Source organism: Protopterus annectens, chromosome 5.part0 (genome assembly GCF_019279795.1).
Source record: "Protopterus annectens isolate FY-2018-M chromosome 5.part0, PAN1.0, whole genome shotgun sequence".
NCBI classification, from domain to species: domain Eukaryota; kingdom Metazoa; phylum Chordata; order Ceratodontiformes; family Protopteridae; genus Protopterus; species Protopterus annectens.
In genome coordinates, this window is record NC_056735.1 from 267,181,785 (window position 1) to 267,201,998 (window position 20,214).

Consider the following 20,214-nt stretch of genomic DNA (forward strand, 5'->3'; position numbering starts at 1 on the left):
ACCAACTGGCTTCTTCAGGTGTATACAAGAACTAAAAACATCCCTACATTTATACTATGTATCTCTCAATTATCCAATTGAGCACTTAAAGTGATACCAAACCTTAAAAGACTTAAACAGCACTTTCATACAATATATATATATATATATATATATATATATATATATATATATATATATATATAAAACCTTAAATAAAGCATGCTAATACTTCTTTTCACATTAAAACATACTAAAATGTATAAAACACATACATCAATATGTATAAAAAATTCAACATCAAGATGACTACCTACGTAAAGCCCTATTTTTTAAAAAAGGTTTTAGTGGTACATGGTCATTTAGGCCATGCCCATAATCAGCTCTCAATTTAACTATCCATTTCAATTCCAAATTCTCTGTTTGTACCCTAACGTCACCACCCCTTATATTTTCAAAATATCTATCACCCTAAAGACAAAATGATGTTCTATGCTAGTTTCTTTAACATGTTTAGCCAAAGCATTAAACAGACTTTCTTTTTTTTTAATATGATAAATATGTTCTCTGACTCAAACTTTTAACATTATATCTGTTTTACCCACGTAAAATTTGTTGCAAATTTTACAAGTAGCCAAGTAAACTAAATGTGAAGAATCACATCTAGCATTAATGGTGAGTCCATACACCATAAAGAAAGCGTTTTTAAACAACAAAAGTTAGTCATAAATTTATCACAATATGTCTTGTCGGATAATGAGCTCAAAGTTCTAGAAAAAGGGTTATCCTTTATTCCTGCAATGGACACTGATATCACTGAAGTAGTTTTAGATATTAAAATGTTTGCTAGAAACCTTATGTTGAAAATGTTGTTTGTGAATGATAATATGAATAGTGAATTTGTGTATAGTAAACCCAGCTGTTTTATACCTAATATGAATCCATTGATTTCTGTATTTGAAAAAATATGTACCGATGATGTATACAAAAAATTTTATGAACAGGAAATGCTAGGCAATAATAATAAATGGCACAATTTAACTAGGGATGAATGTACTGCCTTGAAAAATTTAAGAATTAATAACTCTATTATGATACGTCCTGCTGACAAAGGAGAACCTATAGTAGTCTTAGACAAGGAAGATTATGATAGGAGAATGTTTCTTCTCTTGGATGATAGAGTCTTTTATAAATCTATCACTTTGTTACAGGTTAACAAAATGATTAAACATGTGCATGAACAGTTAAAATTGATGGTAGATAATAACATTTTAGATGGGAAACTTTCTCAATATGTTCTTATTGCTAAACCCACTATCCCAATGATACAAGGATTACCCAAGTTACATAAAAGCATAGATGATCCACCAATGAGACCAATTGTGTCTGGTAGGAACTGGTATACTGAAGAAATTTCAATTTATTTGGAAAAAACTTTAAGAATTCTTATAAATACCTTGGACCATATTCTTAAGGATACTGAACAATTTGTTAAGGACTTATATAAGTTCTGCGAAGACATCACAAGTAAACAAGTATTGCTTGTTACATTTGATGTTGTATCATTATTCACAGTTATACCCAATGATTATGGAATTAAGAGTGTAGCTGAGTTAATGTATAATAGTGGGAATTATGACTGCAATAAGATTGAGTTGATATGTAAGTTATTGAATCTTGTTTTAGAAAACAATGTCTTTGTATACAAAGACAAGATTTTTTGGCAATGCCAAGGCATTGCTATGGGAACGTCTTGTGCGAACAGCTATACCAATGTGGTAATGTTAAAATGGGAGAAAGAATTTTTGATGAAAAATGATTTTATAAAAGATAAATTGTTCTACCGTAGAGTTGTAGATGACCTTTTTATGATATGGGGGGGCTCTATTGAAAAATTAAAATTATTTGCTGATTATACTGATGCCTCAACAAGTTTCCTTAAGTTTACTTTGAACTTCTCAAATAAAGAAATATGTTTCTTGGATGTTTTGGTTATGCAGACCACAAATGGTGACCTGAGTATTAAAATGTTTAAGAAAGAATGTCATGTTAATAGTTTACTTAGGAGGGACAGTATGCATCCTCAGTTTATTTTTAAAAATGTGGCTCAAAATCAAGCATTTAGAGCTTCCAGGCTTAATGCTATGGATGATGATTTTGCGGTGCAATTAGACATAGTGGAAACTGACTTGTTGGATAGAGGTTATGATCAAAAATTAATTGATTGTAGTATTAATGCAGTAAAAAGTATGAGACACAGTAGGGCCAAACCCTATTTTTCTAAACAGACAGAAGATAGTGTTAAAGGTCATGTTAAAAAAGCACAATCACTTAAATTATGTTTTAGTTATTCAAGAGAATTTAGATGCTATACGAACATTATTAATAAGCATTGGAATATTCCAACGTCAGATAGGCAAATAAGTAAGTTTATAGGTGCATTTCCTGAGTTCACCTTTAAGAATAAAAAATCTTTGAAAAGGCAATTGTGTGGCCCTAGAAATTTTGCTTCATTTAATAATAATAAAGGCACTAGACCTTGCTTTAAATGCCAGTACTGTAAGTATGTAAATACAGATGATGAATTTGTACATCCTGATACAGGCAGACTATTTAATTTTAGTATTAATGCTAGATGTGATTCTTCACATTTAGTTTACTTGGCTACTTGTAAAATTTGTAAGAAATTTTACGTGGGTAAAACAGATAGAATGTTTAAAGATAGAGTCAGAGAACATATTTATCATATTAAAAAAGGAAAGCTGTTTAATGCTTTGGCTAAACATGTTAAAGAAACTAGCATAGAACATCATTTTGTCTTTAGGGTGATAGATAGATATTTTGAAAATATAAGGGGTGGTGATGTTAGGGTACAAACAGAGAATTTGGAATTGAAATGGATAGTTAAATTGAGAGCTGATTATGGGCATGGCCTAAATAACCATGTACCACTAAAACCTTTTTTAAAAAATAGGGCTTTACGTAGGTAGTCATCTTGATGTTGAATTTTTTTGTATATATTGATGTATGTGTTTTATACATTTTAGTATGTTTTAATGTGTAAAAGAAGTATTAGCATGCTTTATTTAAGGTTTTATGTACATATATATATATATATATATATATATATATATATATATATATATTGTATGAAAGTGCTGTTTAAGTCTTTTAAGGTTTGGTATCACTTTAAGTGCTCAATTGGATAATTGAGAGATACATAGTATAATTATAGTGATGTTTTTAGTTCTTGTATACACCTGAAGAAGCCAGTTGGTGAAAGCGCTTATGTTATCTGTGAATAAAGCTTTTGGAAGAGACCTGCAGCCTGCCTCTATTTTTCTATATATTTGGATTCCTTCTAGTATTTCGAGGTACCTGGTTGTCCCTGTGGATTTAATTTGTTTTTGTGGATAAAATAGAAAGGGGAGTGGTGGGACTCGAACTGTGAATGCCACCTCTTTGTGCGAAGGCTCTACCACTACGCTATTGCTCTTAGGCATAATTTGCATAAACATGTCTTATTATACTCTTTGATGTCGGAATTGCTAACTGTGGCTAAGCAATGGGCACACCCATGCAAACACGCACAAATACGGGCAGCTATATCTGAAATAATAAATAAAAGAATTAAAGTTTTACATTTAATAACTGTGCTGGGGGTTTACAATGTGAGGAAGTGTAGACATTTGAGCGGACTCGCTCATATCTGTTGACATTTCACAATTCAGACACTTGCAGGGGTGTTGAACTTTGGACTGCTTGGCAGTCAGACACGCCCCCCTGCCTTCCTGCATGGTCCATGTTAGACTTTGAGTAGAGTCAGCGTGTCCTCATGAATATGCATGGCACGCTGACGTCATACCGTTCAACTGCCGTTTCCGAGTAGGACTTATTAAGTCTTACATGGAGGTTTTGTGAATCCTGGGGATGGTATGAGGTGCTCTTTTATACATACAGACATTGCTTTTTTTCCACTGAGGGTTGTGCTTGACTACATGCTGCGAATGTTTTGGAATATGTGCTTTTTTGCAAATAGAAAGGTATCTATCACGGCAACCATGATCATAAGCACAGTAAAACAGTGCAAGAAATTATGGTGCAGATAAGAAGAGAACTAAGGAAGGGAGTGTCAAGAAACTTGGAAACTGAATAAACTAAATGGCACAATATTTGTATAATATGTAGTAAATTTTGGCTTGACCATAGTTGGGAAAACCTTTTCACAGTACCATAAAAACATATCACAACAAAATGCTGGGAATCATTTTTTTTTATTCAAGTGATACCAACAAAAATTAATAAACAGAATGGATTCATATAATTCATGATAATGTAAAACAATATACACTACAGAAAGTATGCATAAAGCAAATTTGTTAATTATTTATTCATAATGTAAATAGAAACTAGAGGTTGCACAACTGAGGAATGATTAGAGATAGTATTACAAGAATGAAAGCAGTAGAGTATGATTACAATTACTGCTGCCTGGTGACAGAACTGCCTTTGATAGCACTCTGTCAAGAGGTATAGTAGCAAATACAATCTGTAAGATGGTGTGCTAGCAGCAGAATAAGAATTTCCACATTAATGTACAGAAACACACACATTCCCTGCACACACACACAAACACACACACACACGCACACACACACGCACACACGCACACCGCACATGCACGCACACGGATGCACACACCCACACACACACACACACACACACACACACACACACACACACACACACACACACACACACACACACACACACACACACACTTTTAGACACTTAGTTCAATCCATATACAAAAGGCAAATTAAGGCAGAGGACAGTGGTAAAATATAAAACATGGTTTTAAGTTCAAACAAGATTGAGAAATAAATGTTATGTTTCTGGTTTGTGCAAACATTGTATGATCTGACTAAGGGGTATTTCACATCATCATGTTCAAACTCCCTCTCCCTGAGAAAAAAAATGATTTAAGATCCCCTTCCAGTTTGTAAACACTTAGACAAGTAGTGCATTGAGTGTATATCATATTATGAACTATCAACTAATTCCATGTTTTGAGACTGTAGGTAGAGCCACTCATTCATTTCACTTTCTCATTTTCCTGTTAAAGGTCACAGTGGTAACAAGCCAACCAACCTACCCCTTTCCCAGCCTCAGATTAATAGATATTTTGGTAGATCTGCAGTTGTTCCTGAACAACAGAAGATACAATCTCTCCATTATGTCAAATGGCTAATTCGTGGTGTCTTCTTCCTGGTGGGTGGCATTTGCCAGAATAACACCAGAAAGAGGAACGTTGGATATGTTTACACAATTCTCAAAGCTCCTATGTTGGCTCCAATTGATTTTAAAGAAAACTGATTCTAGTTTGAGGCTATTTTGTTCACACATTATGGTTATTCTGCAAAGAACTCTCACTTCTATCAATTATACTTTTAATGCAGTTCTATAAGTCCATATATATAGCTTATGATCATAGACCAGGATGGAGACATACACTGATTTGTAAATTGGAAATCTTGTTTGAGGACTGATATTGTTTAATTGTTAGGGAATATATTAGTGCCCACAAGACTGCAGCCACTGCCCTAGTTACATTATAAGTCTTGCGTTCCATCATGCAGTTACTTGTATACAAGGAAGCATGGCAGTTGTTCGAGTCCACAGCTTGAAGATAGCTATCAGCTCTTAGAAAACCACTCATCACATTTGGAGGTGAATAAGAGTATGGCATATCAGATTTGGAAGTGGATGGGTATCACACATCAGATTTGGAGGTAGCATTCCTCATTTCATCCTCAGCAGTGAATCACTCAAGTGTGCATTATAAGTCATGGGAAAATGATAACCAAAGGACAACAGCTTCCTTAAGCAGCAGAAGCAGCATACCTTAGTCCCATAAACGGACACTTCCCAACCTCAGTTGTGTTCTGATATGCTGAAAATAATAAAGAGAAATTGTTTCAGGATACATGAAGCTGTAGGTCAAGGTGCAGCTTATTGACTGCACAGCCCATGGAATGACAGATGTCAGTCAACACAGCAATAGGGATGTTAGTCACATGAAGGCAGCTGATATATGTACATAGGAACACCTAGACAGGGACTTAGCAAAAAATAAAGGTAACATCAAGAATGGAAGGGCATAAACTGATGTTAACAAGATGGTATGACTCCATGTTTTATCCGCTGCACCCTGGAATATTATCTTCCTTTCTCTGCTGTTCCCCTTAGGGGTCTGAATGGAGAGATGAAAAGTCAGCAAGCAAAGCAGGGTAGTAGTGCTGAAATTGAATTCACCCTCAAGTCTTGGTGAGTACCTTCACGAGGTAGACCCTGTTTTCTACTAAATCTCACCAAGGCAACACAGATATATAGATTGACATGAGCAACGGATGGCACAGGGTGAAATTGAAAAAAATGTGCCACAGGAAGATGCTATAGAACCTTCTATAGAATGCCTGCAGGAAATGGAAAACAAGGGATGTGCCCTCAGTTTGGAAGAAAATGAGCTAAGAGAAGATTTGCTTGATTTAATAGACATGGACAGATATATTAAGATCAATGAAAGAAATAGACTGGAGTTGGAGAAGGTTAATAAAACCCAAGAAGTCAGAAGTCTGATAAAACAAATGAACACAGTAATTAGGACTGTTCATAGAGAGTCATGCAATATAACAGAAGTAAACAAGATATATTACTGTTCAGTTAAATTGATAACTGATAACGTTCTACCACAAGAACACAGGGTAGTGAGGGAAAGGAAGGGGAAAAATCGAATACCATCATGGAAGTATTGAACAGAGAAAACTATAAAGCAGTTAAGACAAGAAGTGTCACTGTTAGAAGAGTATAGAAGAGGGAACAGATCAACAAATTACTAAAAAAGATAGATGTGACAAAAGAAATGAGCAGTATTAGAACAGACCAGGATCATGCACTATCGCAAATAACAAACTAAAAATTTCAACACAGGTGGAAAAACGTAGAAGATACAAAGATAAATATAAAGGAAAGGTACAAAATAAGCAATTTATTGATGACCCAAAAAAGTTTTATAGAGGATTGGGAAACAAGGCAAAAGGAATGGAAAGACCGCCAAAAAAAGAAGAAATAGATACATTTTGAATAAGTATCTCTGAAGAGCCTGTGGAACATAATAAAGATGCTAAATGGAAAGAAGAAGTTAAAGAAAGAATAAGAAGTTTAAAGGTACAGGATATAAAATGGGATGAAGTAACACCCAGAGAGACTGAAACAAAGTTAAGAAAAACCTCCAGTTGGAAAACCCCAGGCCCAGATGCAGTACCTGACTTTTGCTTAAAAGTATTAACATCTTTGCACGAAGATTTAGCCATGAGTAAGAACTATTTATACACACACACACTGAACAGACACCAACCTGGCTAACAACAGGAAAAACAATTCTCCTACTTAGGAGTGAACCAGCAAGCTACCCTAAAAATTATAGACCAATAACTTGCCTTCCAACGACGTATAAACTATACATGGCAACTGATGCCGACAGAGTTTATAGCCATTTAGTGGAAAACTCAGTTATGGCAGTAGAATAAAATGGCAATAAAAGAAAGTCATATGGAACAAAGGATCATTTGTTGTTAAATAAAGTCATAGTGGAGAACTGTAAAAAGGGGAAGAATCTACGTATGGCATGGATTAACTGCAAAAAAAGCATTTGATAGTATCCCACATTCATGGATAAAAGAGTGCTTAAAAATGTGTAAGATACATCCTACACCGATCGACTATATTACAGTGACCATGAAACAGTGACAGACCACTTTGCAATTAAGCCATGATAAAGGACAAATTATTATTCCAGGGATAAAAAATCAAAGGGGGATATTCCAGGGTGACTCCCCTGCCACTGATGCTATTCTGCCTTGCCCTTAACCCATTAAGCTTCTAAACTTACCAGCTTAGGCCATGACTACAATTTGGTTCCTAGAAAACAACAAAGTGTAAAGACTTCTCATCTTCTCTTTGTTGATGATTTAAAACTGTATAGTTCATCAGATGAGGAACTGAAAGCACAACTGCAAGTTGTCAAAACTTTTTCAGATGATATAAGAATGTGATTTGGTCTTGATAAATGTGCAAAAGCAACATTTAAAACAGGAAAACTGCAGCACCAAGAAAACATCAGTTTGGAACAAGAATGTGATATAAAAGAACTTGAGCAAGGAGTGTATAAATATTTGGCAACTGATGAAGGATCAACAATAAAACATGGATAAATGTGAATAAAACTTAAGGAGTATTTCAGAAGACTTTAATCCTGAAAACAGTACTGAAATCTAGGAACAAAATCCAAGCTATAAACCAATTTTTCTCTTTCTGTCCTAACTTACAGTTTTGGAGTGACTGACTGGCCCTGAAATATGTTGGCTAGATCAGATAAAAAAACAAGAAGGATGCTTCATGCTCACCAAATGATTTATAAAATTAAGTGCATACCAAGATTATATATTCCCCATTTTGAAGGAGGGATGGGCCTCCTTGAAATTGATTACATGTATATATCTGCCATTGTGGGACTCCACACATATCTGCTGACCTCACAAGACCCAAATGTAGTGAAAGTTTTGAAACATGAGGAGAATAAATCTGAGATGACTTTGCTGCATAATCTAGCAGAAGCATATCAATGTCATGGAAGAATGGAAATTAAACCAGAAGTAGATAAAAATCAGGCAGCAACTGCATGTGCCAAAAAACTAAAGAAAAAATAAAAAATATAAGGTGAAGGACCAGATGAGAAGGCAAAAAAATGTGGAAAATGCATAAATATAGTTGCAAGTATAGAAAACTTCTGGAAGAACCTCATGGTTATCAGGAACGAATGCAGGAATGGTTAAGGAGAGGCGAATTCAAACCAAGAGATGAAAAGTCAATGTTGGCGGCACAAGACAGGGGGCTACGTACACATTGGTTTACAAAGTCCATTGAACATGTGGGAGAAACAGACAAATGTAGGTTTTGCAAAACAGAATTGGAAAGAGTTGCACACCTCATTTCTTGTTGCAACATACTAATGGTAGAAGGACTGTATACTGAAAGGCATAATAATGTGGCAAGACTGTTTCACTGGGGATTGTGCAAACATTACTGTATTGAAGTGGCTGAAAAACACTAGAAACATGAGATACAAAGCATCATAGAAAATGATGAATTCTACATCGCATGGGATCATCCATTATCAACAGTCCAAAAAATAGATGCTAGGAAACCGGATATGGTGTTCCAAGAAAAGAAGACAAAAGTAGCATTGATCACTGAAATCACCACACCCAGTGACTATAGTGTCCTCCATACAGACAGACATAAAATCATAAAATATCAGGATTTGCAAGCAGAAATGAGAACAATGTGGAAGAAAGATACCCAGGTAGTTCCAATAGTAGTAGGAGCAACGGGTCTTATAAAAAAGAGTCTAAAATCATATTTAGATATGCTACCAATACATGTAACGCCATACGAATTGAAGGAGTCATTACTGGGCACATTGCAGGCTGCGAAGAGCACTTTTGGCTGACATCAAAGAGTAAAACAATATTAATTTCATGAACTTTAATTATACTTTGACTTAGGAATGGGGTCCATTCCCTTCATGGTATTGGAAACCCAAAAGATCTGGAGAAATTAAAAAAGGGAGTTAGCAAAAAATGAAGGTAACATCTAAGGCTGTAAGGTCATAAGCTGGTGTTAACAAGAAGGTATGACTCCATCAGCTGCACCCTGGAATATTATGTTCCTTACGCTCCTGTTCCACTTATCCATAATTTCTTATGTACAAATACTAATGACCTGTGTGTGTCTTTATATCCTCACTGACATGTTACTTTATCAACATCAGACATTCTATCGGCTGTGGTGAATGAGATACAATTTAACTTGCAGCCTCTGAACCAGTTTCAGAATGCAGTCTCAAAACCCACGATACCACAATATAAAAAAATAAGCAAAAATACCACTCAGCCAGTTGAAAGAAGCAGCAAAATTTGTTTGTGTCTTTCGGCTTTTCCTGGTTAGGGGTCGCCACAGCGGAACTCCGGTCCACTAATGATTGGTAGTTGATTTTTAAGTGCAAAGTTACCAGCCCTGATGCACAACCTTCAATGAAGGTATGCCCATTCACGTATGTCTCCACGCAGAAGATGCTCTAACTGTGAATCGAACCGAACAGCGTCTTACTGTGAGGCGACAATGCTATAAACACAGAACAGATTTATTAAAACCAATCTCTAGCGCTTCGGCCACAGGCTTCTCGGAGTTCTCTGAGAAGCCTGTGGCTGAAGCGCTAGAGATTGGTTTTAATAAATCTGTTCTGTTTATAGAAGTTTATTTTGCTGCTTCTTTCAACTGGCTGAGTGGTATTTTTGCAGTCTCATAACCACCTGATATTCACCATGAATAACTTGATTATAATATAGAAAATGTTGACACAACTCTCACTGCACCAATATGGGCCAGATAACATGCAAAGAGTTGCAACACCAAGTATTCAGACAGGGAAGGACAGTCATAAGCTTTCTCCACGTTCATGTAATAATTAGTGCCTACATTAACAAGCTCTAAGATCTGAAGGTTTACAATCTGATCCACTCTTCCAGAGTCTGGATAGAATCCACATTCCTCTTCCTTAATTATTCAGCTAAGGTTTCCTCCCAGCACTCTATAGTTGGCTTTCCCAGGGAGGCTGCAAAATATATTATCCCCATAACAATGAAATAGATGTCCCAACTCCCATTCTTAAAGATATGGACCACCACCTCAATTTGCCAATACAGCATTGTTGTCTAAGTCTTGCTTGCAACATTGTAGAAGCCTTCAGCATCTCTGCTTAAATGATATCTACACCTGGTATAGAAGTCTAAGAGCAATACAGTGTCCTTGGCTACTGCCCTGACAGGTATTTGTTACACTCCCTGTTGCTGCATCAATGAATGAGAACTTGCCATTATAGTCCATCATAGTCCATTTTGACTAAATGTCTCCAGTATCACTTAGAATACAGTAAAAATTTTCCTGGAGTTAGGAGTGGAAATCATTTCACACAGAAGCTTTTGCAAGCTGTTTCCAAGAGAATAACAATGCCTGATTTTTCTCATACCTGTCTAATTGCCCTGTCTAAGTAATCCAACTGACAATCAGGTAATAAGTCTGTACACAGCCATCTGTCCTTTTCATCACTCAGGTGTCCACAGCATGTGACATGGGGGTCTGATGATTATAGAGTCAGCTATTAGACTTTGGCCAAAGGTATGCTAGTTCCAGGTACACCTATCACCCTTCTTGTGCCTGAATGTGATATCCATTATTTGATCAAAAGTCCGATAATGGCCATTACCTGGGATCAGATCTAGGAGGCTGTTTTTCTAACAGAGTTAATTCAGTTACCACTACAATTCTCCATGTGAAGGTTAAAATCTTTCAGATATACTAAAATGTCAACAGGTGGAATGCTCCTACTGACCACATCTCGGTATGCTAGCATCAGTGTCAGGATGAAAGTATGCTATAATCAGTGTCAGGGTGACAGTATGCTAGCATTAGTGTCAGTGTGACTGTATGCTAGCATCAGTGTCAGGGTGACAGTATGCTAGTATCAGTGTCAGGGGGACGGCATGCTAGCATCAGTGTCAGGGTGACAGTATGCTAGCATGTACTGAGAAGTCCATCATTACAAGGTCAGAGTCCCATATGGAAGATATCCACAAATATCATCAGTAGTTGATAATTTTAGTAAAGTGACAACACATTGCTAATTGTATCATAAAATTTATTTTTATTGTTTTCTATCATAGCCATCATTAGTGGGGCCAAGTCTGCCAGAAGCAAGTTTCAGAATAAACTTTGCAAAAAATTGCTGTTGGTACTGAAATCAAAATGTTATCACAGTTCTGTACACCACCAAGAACAGCAGTAACATTCATTAACTAATACCAAAGACTAGTTGATTTTAAAATAGCATGACAGCATGTAGATATGTTTAACTTATGTAGAATAGATGCCATGAAGATACAAGGATGACTATACTGCAAAAAAATATCCATGGCACAGACAGAAGATGTGACAGAGACCTAGGCATACAAAGTTCAATTAGTGGAAGTGGTCCCAAGAACTTGGCTTGGGATTAGGATAACTAACTTTTTGGCAATTCACCTGTCATGGGTGGAAGATTTCCTGGCTATTACTATAGCCCATGGTACAGCCTAGTGGCTTTAAAGGTACCATAAAACATTTAGGAATGCAATGGTTAACCATCTGAGATAAAGTTTGGCATTGATATGATTGTAAACCTGGTGTTGGATCAGAGTATGGATTTGGTATATAGCACAAAAAAGGTCCCATTGTTATTACTATGATGTTGCACCAGGTCATTCTGATCTCGTGTCTATCTGCTGCCTCATAGCTTGCACAGAGATTTCCCCAACTAACAAGACCACGGTCTGGTGTGGTAACCCAATGCTGGGAGGCTCTATATTAAGCACACTCGAGAAGGGGTTCCAAGACAGGAGATTTCAGGCAAGTGTGAAGAGAAACAAAAAGTTAAAGAAGAATGCTTCTTATCGATAATTCAATAGTGTAACAGTGCCAGAAAACACTTATGCTACACTGTGAGAAAATAGCTATTATGAAATATTACGATGACAGGGTTTATGTTTAGACATTGTACAGCTAATCAACGAATGCAAATCAGTGAATGTTCACTCATTGAACATTCACTTCATCCAACCTATGAGACAGGGAAAGTAACATTTCCCTGTCTCACACACTGCAGTATTTCAAACTCACCCACATAGGGGCCTTCACCGCCCACCCCCCTAACTATATATACAAACTCCAAGACCTCACTACAGTGGGGAAAAGAAGTTTGAAATAGTGCTGTGTGGGAGGTGGAGAAGTGTTGGCCAATTAGTTGCTTTCTCTGTCTCACATGTTTGATGAAGTGAACGTTCTATGAATGAATATTCGCTGATTTGTGTTCGATGATTAGCCATTCAATGTTTAGTCCATTCAATGACTAAACATAGACCCGCAAAGACAATACAGATAATGTATAACATTATGAATGATCTGTATAGTGGGGATTAATTAGACATTGCTTTTTCATGGCATTACAGTGTACTGCAGTTACATAATATATTATTTTAACTCCTTGTCTGCACTATGTAGAATGAAGCAACATATTTAATGTCACATTTTGGATATCTCCAAGGTAAAAAAAAAAAAAACAGAGTTGATGTTCAATTACTGCACAACTTATTAGTCATTTAATTTTGAATTGAAATATTAGTGATTCATGACATAAGTAGTTTATTTTTGGTGTTACTCTTTCCTGCATTCATTTTTTCTCATTGCGCATCAACTGTTTTTATTTATTTATTATTTTTTTATTTGTTTTGTTTGTTTCTTTGTATCTATATTTCTATTTTCAACCAGGGTAGAGCGCTAACTCACATGGATATTTTCTCAGGCTCAGCCTGGAGGAACTGTCAGGTTGCGTTCCTCATTTAACCAAGCAGGGCCTTTTTTGTCCATCATATAGCTTGCTGCTCTGCAGCAACATCAAATCTTGAAGTTTCCTTGCCTGATGTTTTTTTGTGCTATCTTTATTTAATGTAGGCTAACCTCATATGACTTGTGATACCTAGATGATAATTATGACATTAGAAGGGAATACATGCAAATACTAATATGCTTATCAAACAAAGCTTCATAAATGAAACTACTACTAGCAACATTAAAAACTTCCTATTTTGCTCCAGATCTCCTACATCCTAAATATCTAAAGCTTGCTTTTGATCATACTGACTACCCTACCACTTTACTTATCAATAGCTTCATATATGAACAATATACTCTAATTTTATGGAAAAATCATGCATAACACCCTTACATAAAGGTGGCTCACACTATACTCTCTCTAATTTCAGACCCACTGCCATCATGTCCCCTCTTTCCAAAATAATAAAGACATGTATACAAAAACAACTAATGCACCATCTCTCGTCTAATAAATTATGGTCCACTGAAGAAAAACTTTCATCTAGGCCACAGTAATGAAACAAACTTTCTATGCTCCCTCAATACCATGAAACAAAGCAAAAATAAAGGTCTTTTTACTGTCTCCCTCTTTATCAAGCTTTCTGTAAGGCATTTGATACTGTATCTCATTCACACTTATTCCAGAGACTAGCCACAGTGGACCTTAGCCTCATTACTTGGTTTCAAAATGTCCTCTCTAATCTTTCACAAGAAGTAAAACGGCATCATTCATACTCTCATTTTGAACAAAAATTAGCATTCTTCAAGGTTCCATTCTTGGATCTATCTTTTTTAATATCTTTGCCATTGAGATGCATACTATTCTTACCACCTTGTGTTAATTACAATATTCTGATGACTCTACCCTTATCCACACTGCCACCACTTTCCACGAACTTCAACAAAACCTAGAAAAGTACTTTAACATATTAGAACACCGGTTAATAAACTCTCACCTCAGTCTGAATGCCAAAAAAAGCTACACTAATACTATTCTACCTAGGTGTCATCTCCATCAGATCAATAAAGAGTATAAACATTGAACAAGTTACAGAAGCCAAACTACTTGGTGGTATCATCAATCACAAATGATACTGTGATTAAAACATAATAACTTGTTATGCTTCACAAATCTAAATATCTTATTGCAGCTGACAGACTTAATATAGCTCAGACATTGCTTCCTCCAACACTACTATACTCATCATCAATCCTAAACAATGTTCCCAAATCTCATATACACAAACTAACAAATTTATGAGAACATTTTAAACATGTCAAGACCTTCCTAAAAGAACTCATCATTGCACAGCCTTATAGCAAATTCACTGACGAGAATTAAATGATCTTCTTGTTTATACCCATCTAAAAAGTGCCCATAACATACTCTTCAAGTCAAACAAATGTCCAGTTATGTCAAACATCATTCAGAAATCTCTACCAACAAGAAATCTAAACTCACTACACATAATCTCATATAAGTATCCACATTTTACAATCACTATGGAGATTCATTATACTCTGTCAGTATATCTAAAATATGGACAGTATACCCCAGACCTCAGAAATGAAACTAAGTAACCACATTTTCAGAACAAGATAAAAACTTACCTAAGATCACAATAGATCTGCACCTCTACTAAATCTCCTTCTTCTTCCTCTTCTTCACATTCCATTAACTCAAACTAATTTCCATAATCAATAGCTTCTCTCCTCTTATCTACCCATGTATTGTTCCTCTCTCTTCACTTTTTATTGTATACCTCTTTACACCCTTCATAATTTAACTCGCTTCATGTTTCCCTTACTGTCTCTAAATAAATAATTATTTCCACATTCTTTTATACTGTCATCTCATGCCCATCATTTCTGATAAATGTGTTCTCTTGTCTTACATTTGTATAATTATTGTATATTGTATTAATCAAATGTTTTTGAAAACGCTACCATTTGTAATCATTCATTTTATATTGTGGAGGGTTTCTCCCTAGACATCTGCTGAAAATATTCTTTGGCATAGTCAGACCATCTTGGCAAACAGATGGAAATACATCTAAATAAATAAAATTTCCATCCATATCCATCTGACATGGGTTCCTCTGAGTCCTTATGGTGACTTACACTCTATAATTCCCTGTAGGAACCCCTCCCTCTCTTGCTATTCTTTCCTCTTTTTCATTTTTCTAGCAATTGGTAAAAAGATGTGGAAATCATATTTGGTACATCTTCATAGCATATTTGTTTTGTACATAGAATTTCAAAGCTGCCAGGATAAGAGGTTTATGAGGATAAATGTGGACATTATTATCTTCATGTATACTTTTCAGATATTTTCAAACTCAATTAAAGACGGACTCATCTTCCAGTGGTTTGTCATAAATGGCTTAAAGTTAAAATTCCACATTTCATTATTACTTTTATCAACAGATAATGTTAGCCAGCAACATTGTGCGTTTTTAGTGGGTGTAGTGGTTGTAGCACATGAAAGATCAGCATTCAGATAGGTGACAAGCTCTAAGTAGCATGATGTTCTGTGCTCTCATATCTTATGTTTGCAAGACCGAGGCTGCATTTAATTCAACAACTCTACTCCATGTGCTTAACTTAAAACTGCAACAAAAGCTTGACATGATAAAGAAAATAGGTATACTATGCTGCCTAAACACTCTACCGAATCCACGTGTGACAGCCTAAATTTCAAGCTACTTATTTTACAATGCAAATGCAGAATGTGGTCAATGCCAGAGGTATGGGGACTTCTGGTTATCACTTTGAAAAGATATCTGCCTCTTAAAGAAAACTCCATTGATAAAAGTATTAACAAGTGGGATATACACCTGAGCTTTTTCTGATGAATTGAATAAAATTATATTTGTCACCCTTATTGTAAGACACAGGGGGCAAAAAACTGAAATAATGGCCAACCTGCAAAGTGCAATCTTATCTCAGAAGTCCTGAGTGTCTGCTGCATGACAAACTTACAAGCTGATTCTCTCCCTGCGCCTAGTGTTTTCAGTGGAAGTGTTTAGCACTGCTGTTTCTTCAAATAACCAAGTAGTGTTAGCTGATGTGAGTAACTTAAGAGTGAGTCCATGAAAAAATGAAGCTGAATATATAGCGATTCTAAGCATGTGCTAATCAGGGCATCATAACATACACACAGTTTCAAAATGCAGTCTTTGATCTGGTTGGTAGGTGTAATGTCCGGATAATACTGCACCGGACTGCCAACAATAATGTGACATTCCCCACTATTCTGGGTCAGTAACTAAGAAGCTTCAATCCTCACTACTAACTTCAATGTGAGACCATCACTTAAACAGGAGTAATATTTAGAAATTTCCCCTACAAGCACAACAGGAACACATTCTATAACCTGGTGCTGGACTGTATACTTCTGTCCACCCCTAATATAACTCCTTATTACACACCCCAGAGCAATGTGTCCCAGTTTAAGACCTCTGATATACTCACACTTAAATAAATTAAATCTCACACATCCAAACACTTCTGGGAAAGCCTGACACAGATTTTTGGCTGTGTCCCTTCACCAAAATAATACTGTAACACTCTGCCGCCAATCAGAGAGCCTACACGCCCTTTTAAAGGGGTGTCCAATTATTAAAAACTGATATTAAAACAAATGATAGTGAATAACCTAAAGCAGAAGCCTTTTGGAGTGGCTCAGGAAGTTATCAAAGCAGATATAAACACTCTCAAATCATTAAAGAAAACAGGGATTGGACCAGCCAAAATGTAAGTTAATAAACATATTTTATAATGAGCAAAATGATTAAAAGTACAAGTATTTCCAATAAACAAACAGAACTCAATCACCAGGAAAATAAAATTAATACTGAAGGATAGAAAGCCAACATTTAGAAAAACCTCCAACTGATTAGTTATAATTTCCTATCTGACTAAAGAACACTATCGCTGATCTAATCTAAATTATTACAACAGAGCAAAGGCAGGCTTACGGTTCTTGGTGAGTCCTTTTGGGTATCCACTGCACAGTAGAACTATGAACAAATGACAACTGCAAGTGACAACTATAACTGGCTGTTAATTGGCAACTACTGTAACTGGCTGTTATAGACTAGCTTAACTGTCACAACTGTTCCAATACTAATTTTCATTTCATATTTTGAAAATCAGCCGACAGCTGTTTACTAAAGTTCCTTTCTGTCTTTTAGCCACTGACAGTAACATATAGCAACTGTCAACATTCTGATGACATGATCTGCAGATCAGTTGATTCTGAGACAGTTTGCATTTAGAATCTTCATCACAAATATGCGCAGGTAGAAAAGTCAAGGAACACTGTTCAAGTCTTTAAAAACATTCTGTACAAACAGATTATAAATCAACATGTAAAAAAACCTTATTTACAATATCATAGCTAGTCATGCTAGCATGCAATACACAGGATAATCTAAAATTATGTACAAATCCTCAGCCAGATAAGCTAGCACAAATAGTGTCTAATTTCTTCACATTAGGCATTAAAAAGTTAATATTCATAAACAATTTCTTCTCCATCAGAACCAAAAATGACTAGAAAAAAGATCTAGAGGATAGGGCAATTACGAACAATATGAGACTCTTCAGAATACTAGAGACCCAAGAAGGTGATGACAAAAAGATTATTTAATGGCTCCAATACAGTATACTTGCTATCATTCCAAGTGACCTAGTTCTTTTTCAGTGGAGCATACTCTTTACTGACTAGACTTTTGTTTATATAATGACCAAGGTCTGTCTGACTGCTCCCTCATGTCAAGAAAAAAGAACAGCTTTGTGTATAACCTGAGGGCCCCATTGCTGACATATCACTATCATAAAATATGTATTGCTCAGAACTACCTCTCAGTACTGATGGCATAGTTGAAAAAGTACCATCCAGTTTTGAGGGCTTTAAAAGTAAAAGAGGTCAAGACAAGCATCCTTTGACCAGCCATACCTCATATGGTCCTGTCCTCTGGGCTCTAGATATTAGAAATGGTGGACATGATTAAACTACTGTGGACATAATACATATCTTGTCCTCAGTAGAGCAAATGGAATGGTCCAAGGGGGGGGGGGGGTAGATGACTGACAATGCCAGAAGGAACGATTCTTGCAGGCAGCAATGAATCATAGAAAAAAAAGGATATGGTTACAATGACAGCAATTGCAACATAAAATGGTCTCTCATCTTGCACTGTGCTGGTATATATTATTTTGAGATATGTCCTATGGTTTGTGACGAGGATGCAGAGAGAGACAAGGAACTCCAGACTCTACTCATTTTTGCATCCCAGTTTAAGTATCCTGATATTAGTTTCTAAGTATTAACGTTGGGCTTTCTTTCTAAGTGACATTAGTCCATTTTGCAATACTTATGTTTCCTCTTACTAAAGTGAGGTAAATATTTGAGAAGTTAATGCTCTCATTGCTTACAGTATTTATTTCAATATGTTGTTGAAATGTTCTATTTATCTATTTCTGTGCACTTTATTGACTTGGAGGTTATGAGGATAATGGGGTGCTGTGTTGGATGCAGTTCTGTTTGGCTGAAACAGGAATGGTGGGCTGTAACAAGAATTCACTTGAATTAAGGTGTCTGGTATTAACTTCTGTGGGAACTGTTCTCTCATCTTATTTTGCTATTCTAATTTGAAGCTTCAGAGCACTAACTGTTTATTTCTAAAAACTACCATTTAAGTGCTGTCATTCATTGAACATGTGCATTTGGACAAGTATTTGCATTATTGCTGTTTGTCACCTCTTGTCATCTAATGCACATACATTCTTTCCACTTGGTCTACCACTTTGGATTTAGGAAGTGGGGACCTCAGAATTTTAAGTCATGTATAATAAAGCAATTAAGTCTACCCTTGTTCATACCAAGCTTCTTGTATGGTTTTCCAACTATTACATTTTTTATTTGTTTTTTGGTCATGTGAAGAGACCTGGGCAGAATCTCGTCAGAGTCACACAGTAGGCAAATGGAAGATGAGGAATCAACCCATTTCATACAGGATGAAACTTATTAGCAGATCATAGCCTTATCTCTGAAATGAGGATCCAGAGATCCTTCCTTTACTCTAGCCCAACTGAGATTCTTTGAAGTGTGAGAACTTTGTTTGCGATCCATCTAGATGCTATATAATGAAAGCAAAACTTACAGATCATAGATTTCAACTGAAAAAATATAAAAGAATGTTAGTAGAAAAGTATATCTTACTGTTTACTTTATTGTCACTATATAAACATCAGATAAGAGTTCTGACATCTATTTTATTTTGAACTCCTCTGCTTCCATAGGTGGAAGTGGATTTAAATCTCTGGGAGTACTGTCGCTTGGATTCTGAGGAAAGTTGTTCTTTTTTCCTTAAAAGTTTATGAAATTATTAAACAGTTATTGGAAATTTTAATGTATAAATAGTTGTTTTATGTTTGTTGCTTGACTTCAGTTTAACTGCAAACACTTTGCATTGTCCTCCTGTCAGCTAGAGTATTCACGGCTATATATTCTGATATCGTGGGCACTATCCTATTTGAAATTTCTGTAAGAGATTACGTGATCTCAAAGAAACATTGTAGCAGTTCTTATGACTCCCTCTTTTTCACAGTCACAACCTCTTATTTTTAATCAGTGTCTGC